Source organism: Vombatus ursinus, unplaced genomic scaffold (assembly GCF_900497805.2).
Source record: "Vombatus ursinus unplaced genomic scaffold, bare-nosed wombat genome assembly UNPS02010788.1, whole genome shotgun sequence".
In the NCBI taxonomy this organism is placed as follows: domain Eukaryota; kingdom Metazoa; phylum Chordata; class Mammalia; order Diprotodontia; family Vombatidae; genus Vombatus; species Vombatus ursinus.
In genome coordinates, this window is record NW_020950566.1 from 4,864,280 (window position 1) to 4,870,279 (window position 6,000).

Below are 6,000 nucleotides of genomic sequence, written 5' to 3' on the forward strand. Positions count from 1 at the left end.
AAAATGCATGGAGTGATATTAGGGAGTTAGTCTCTTGAATACTTCCCCTTCTCTCCTCTAACACTGCCACCACTCTAGTACAGGCTCTCATCACCTTACCCCTGGATTATTACAATAGTGTGCTGATGGGGCTGCCTGCTTCAAATCTCTTCCCTACTCCAATTCATTTCATTCAGCTACTAAAATGATTTTCCTAAAACACAGGCTTGACCATGTCATCTACTCAGTAAACTCCAATAGCTTCCTATTGTCTGCAGGAGCAAATACAAGATATTGTTTGGCATTCAAAACTCTTCATAACCTACTCCCTTGTATATTTCTAGTCTTCTTAGACCTTACTCCCCAACATGTACTCTTCAATCCAGTGACACTGGCCTTCTGGCTATTCCAGGAACAAGAAACTCCATCTCTCCGCTCCAGGCATTATCTCTGACTGTCCCTCATGCCTGGAATACTCTCCTTCCCCCACTACAACTGTTGACCCCTCTGGCTTCCTTTAAGTCCCAACTAAAATCCCACCTACAGGAAGTCTTCCCTAGCCCCTCTTAATTTCAGTGCCTTCCCTCTGTTAATTATTTCCTACTTATCCTGTATATAGTTTGCTTTGTCTATAACCGTTTGCATGTTGTCTCCCCATTAGACTGTAAGCTCCTTGAAGTCAGGCATTATCTTTTTTTACCTCTTTGTATCCCCAGGGCTTAGTTCAGTACCTGGCACTGGCACATAGTAGGTGCTTCATAAATGTTGGATTGACATAGTAGGATAGCAAAGAGGTTAGAGACTATGTGGAATAAGGTATAAAAAGACTGGAAAGATAGGAAGGAGCTGGGTTATGATAGGCTTTAAAAGCCAAATGGAGGAATTTATAAATGATTCTGGAGACAAGGGGAATCCACTGGAATTTATTGAATAGGAGCTGGGAGTGATGTTTTGAGACCTGATCTTTAGGAAGATGAATCTGACAGCTGGGTAGAGGATGAATTAAGAATGTGGATAGATTTAAGAAGCAAGACCAACTAGCAGGCTATTGCAATAGCCAAAAGTTAGGCAATGAGGGCCCGCACCACTTGAGGGCAATGAACCACTTGATATTCCTAATGCATGGATCCTTCCAAGCCAAAATTACTTTTACAAGCTTCAGTGGCTCCAAATTAGCCCCAAAGATAAAATGCAATTTCTGGTTTGGTATTTAAAGCTCTTTGCAACCTATTTCCAAAATTTTTCCAGGTTAATTTCACTACCCCTCTAGCATTCTACATTCCAGCCAAACTGGCCTTTTTGCTGTTTCCCCCACAGGACATTCCATCTCCCACCTTCATTCTTTTGCATAGGATGTCCCCCAAGCTTGAAATGTTCTCCCCCTTCTCACCTCTGCTTTGTTCTTTTCAAGGCTCAGCTCAAGTAATATCTCTTAATAAAGGTTTTCCTGACTCCCCTCCCCCCTTTCTTACCATTTTCCACTTTCAAACCCAACCCCATTAGCTATATATATATATATATCTGTACATATAGACATATATCATATAGTGCCCCCTCCAGATAACAACAAGAATTAGAGGATTAAAAAGTCTAAAGAACTTGGGGTCCCTTTTATTCCCATTAGTTTGGGAAGAGTGAGGGCTTCCTCACAGAAGCCCATGTGGTTAAGTAAAAACAGGTGGGGAAAGGAGGAGGACTGCTCAGCATCCATGCTGCTAGGAGACCCCTCCCAACAACTCCTGAACACTCTGGGGCAGGGATCTGAGCAGAGGTGCTAGGAAGCCTGAGCAGAGACAATCAAGGGCTTGGTGGGGATGGGGAGAATGTAGGAGGCAAAGAGAGGGATGATGGGAATTGAAAAAATCACCAGCCTAAGACAAACTTATTTTTTGTCCCTTCTTGAGAGTTAGTTAAAGCAGACAGAGTGTGGAAGCTTTCTACTTTCGGTTTCTATGCTATTTAAAATGTTATTATATGGCCAGCTGCCATTCATTCATTATCTCTGACTGTGAGCAATGGGGATGAAAAGAAAGCACAACCCAATGAAGAGAGATTCTGATTATTTTCCTCAATCTTTGACTGAGAGAGGGCCAGCGTAGATCTACACTTTCTCCACGATTTAGATTTTAGAGATTTGTCTACAGAACTGCAAGGTTTGATGGCCTCCCCAGAGCTACACTGCCAGTATGTTTCAGAGGCAGGATTTGAATCCTGGCCTTCCTAGCTTTAAGGCCAGCTTTTGATATAGAGTTGTCTCCAGCACAAAGGAGATTCTTCATAAATACTTGTTTAATTGATGCATAACTGTCATGCCATCACCCACATCAATTCCCCAGATAATTGTTGGCTCAAGGTATCTATCATTTTTCCTAATAGTTTCATCAAGACTCCATAGAAATCCCCCCCACCTCCAAAAAACTTGGGTCTTAACTGTAATAGCATAGCACTTCAAGACTGATTGGATATGGGAGGTGAGAGAGAATGAAGAGTTGAATGTGAAACCTAGGTTTTGAGCCTGGATGATTGGGGAGGATGGTGATAACCTTGACAGTAATAGTGAAGTTAAAGAGAAGAGGATTTTTTTTTGAGGGGGAAATAATGAGTACAGTTTTGGACATGTTGAGTTTAAGATGTCTATAGGACATTCAGTTCAATATGTCTAATAAGCAGTTGGAGATGAAAGACTGGATGTTGGGAGAGATGCTAGGACTTGGATAAGTAGATTTGAGAATCAGCAGAGAGACGATAACTGAATCCATTAGAGTTGATGATGTTACCAAAGGAAATAGCATGAAGGAAGAAAAAAAAGATGGCCCAGGACAGAACCCCATGGGACACCCACAGCAAGTAGACATGACCTGGATGAAGATCCAGCAAAGTAGAAAGAAGAAAGGTCAGACAGGTAGAGGAGTACCAGGAGACAGTAGTATCATGAAAACCTGGAGATTATCAGGGAGAAAAGGGTAATGAACAGTGTCAGAGGCTGCAGAGAGGTCAAGGATGAGGACTGAGAAAAGGCCATGAGATTTGTTAACTAAGGAATCATTGGTAACATTGGAGAGAGCAGTTTCAATAGAATAGATAAGATTAGAAGTCTGTCTGTAGTTAAGAAGAGAGTGAGAAGAAAAGAAATGGAAAGACCTATTGTAGACAGCTTTCTCAAAGAGTTTTCACCATAGGGAGGAGACATATCTGACGATAACTATTGTGAGTTTTTTGAGGATGGGGAGACATGGATATATTTGTAGGTAGGAGGGAAGCAGCCAGCAGACAGGGAGAGACTGAGAATATTTGAGAGAATGGGGATGATAGAGATAACAATCTGCTAAGGAAGATGGGATGGAATGGGATAATTTGTACATGTAGAGGGATTTGCCTTACCAAGGAGAAAAGTCACCTCATTATATGAGATGGCAGTGAAGGAAGAGATAGTGGCAGATATGATCTACGTGATTTGAGATGAAGAGGAAAAAACAGAGAACTCTTAGCAAATGGCCTCAATTTGTTTTTTCAGTAAAATATGAGGCAAGATTCTCAGTTGAGGGTGGGGTAAGGGATCCATGGCAGGTTTGAGGAGGGATGAAAAGGTCCCTTCCAGCTCCAAATCCATGATCCTGTTAGAAACAGCTGGGACTGATAGATAGATGAAATAGTCAGATGCACAAAAGCTGACTCCATCTGCCTCTGACCAGAGATGGATGATAACTTCAAAGTAGAAGGACATTCCTGTATTAGGGGTAATGGGAAAAGGGTTAACATGCAGTCCAACTTGCTTCTCTCCCTCTGCAGGGAGGTAGATGAGGACAACTTTTGCTTCTCTCCCTATCTCACCTATAGATTGGGAAATAACTGGACAAACTGTGGTAAAGAATGTAATGGGATATTCCGGCAATGTAAGAAATGATGAATATGAAGAATTGAGAAAAATATGGGAAGATTTACATGAACTGATGCAGAGTAAAGAAAATATAACCAGGAAAACAACATATGTAAAGGCTGCAACAATGTAAAAAGAAAGAGCAATAACAAAAAACTAAATGCTGGTGTAATTATAATGACCAAGTTTTGACCAAGGGAAGACATGAGAAAATACATCTCCCTTCCTTCATTGCAGAGGTGAGGAATTATGGGTATGGTATATTGCATATGCTTTTATGTGTTGATAATTTTTTTCTAAATTTTTTATCTTTGTGACAAAGAGAATAAAGGATAGGGGGAAAGAGGAGGAGATATATTCACAAATTAATGTAACACAAAAACAAAGGACATCATTTTTAATGCTTCAGAAAAAAGAAGAAATAAAATTAAGCAAAGAAATCTCCACTATCCAGAACAGAACTCCAGATGGCTTCATTTTGTTGTATATGTTTGATGAAAGCAAAAGATGACAATGACAGTTGGAAAATTTCTCACCCAGAATGAAATTACCCAGCTTGTAATACCAACTTCCAGAGCTTGTACCAACTTCCTGAACCTGAAAGAAGTGTCATCCATTGAACTAGAGAAATAATATTGTTACTTTAGTAAAGAGCAATCCATGAATGCAGGCAAACTAAATTCAATCCAACTAACATTTATTAACCACCTACTATATGCAATGAACTATGCATAAAAAGATTAGAAATTAAAACAATCTCTGCCCTCAAGGAAATTAAATTCTAATGCAATCACATATTTATAGTTAGAAAGAAATTTGAAGGTTATCTATTCCAGACTCCTCATTTTATAGAAGAGGAAACTGGTGCTCAGAGAGGCTAAATAATTTATCCAAGACCATCTAGGGAATAAGTGGTAGAGTCAGGCACTGAATCCAGGTTCCTTAATTTCAAATTCTGTAGCACACAAATATGTATATTTAATATAACATGAGGCAGGACATTGTACTAAGAACTAGGTAGGATCAGGAAAGGTTTTATATAGGAAATGGCACCCTCAAGGACACTAAAGATTCTGAAAAGGAGTGAATTCCAGGCATGATCAATGTAGATAAAATACTGAGTGAGTTTGGTGAGCACAAGGAGGCTGATAGTGCCAGTACATAGAGCATGCCAAGAGGACTAGTAGGACAGGTTTGGAAAGGTAGTTTGGAGCCTTACTGCGGAAGGCCTTAAATGCCAGGTTGAGGAGTTTATATTTTGTTTCTGTCACTTCTCCCTGTGTGGCCTTGGGTTAGTGACTTAACCTCTTTTCAAGATGAGATGGTTGAGGCAGATGACTTTTGAATTCCGTCCCAGGTCTATATCTATGATTCTATGAACTCTAAAGGCAATATGGAGTAAGGAAGTTTGGGAGCAGAGGAGTGTGGCATGTTTCCAGCTGGGCTTTGGTAAGATTTGTTTGGTAGCTTTGTGAAGCATGGATTGAAGAGAGAGAGAGAGAGAGGGAGAGAGGGAGAGAGAGAGAGACAGAGAGAGAGAGACAGAGAGACAGAGAGACAGAGAAAATGGGTGTTGGGAGACCAATTCAATCAGTTTTCAATTTATCCTGGTAAAATATAAAGGTAAAAAAGGGTAGGAATCAGGGCTTCTGAAACCCCCAAGTGCCATGAGGCCCTAATAAGAATAAAGTCTTGACCTAATCCTAGCACATGTGATGTGGTTCCTTTCTCGCTATGTGGGATTTATTTTCTTCCTCTCTTCACTCTACGTCCTGGGTCTGGACACAGGCAAGACCTGGAAAGGGAAGTGGAGCGCGGAGGGGCTGGGGGAGAGAAAAGAAGCCAGAACTGGGACCAGATTTCCTCCCCTGCCTCAGAAAGGAATGGATAAATCCAAGATGGGCAGGATGGTGCCGATAAGAAGTTAAAGCAAAAGGGCAAGAGGAGAGACACTCGGACACGAGAGAAAAAGTTATTTTCAGCCCTACAAGAAACAAAGAAATAAAGTAACCAAGACAGGGATGGAAGAAGGGCAGTCACTAGCCTTCCCCACGCCTCTCTCCTATTAGTACTTATTCTCTCTCTCTCTCTCTCTCTCTCTCTCTCTCTCTCTCTCTCTCTCTCTCTCTCTCTCTCTCTCTCTC

The 6,000-nt window shown here is 41.0% G+C and overlaps 1 protein-coding gene across 2 annotated transcripts in view; it reads right to left on the reverse strand.

Moving 5' to 3' along the window:
- The window catches only part of AASS (aminoadipate-semialdehyde synthase), a 74,450-nt gene that overhangs the window by 67,983 nt on the left and 467 nt on the right, over nt 1-6,000 (reverse strand). The gene's annotated exons all lie outside the window — the stretch shown is intronic.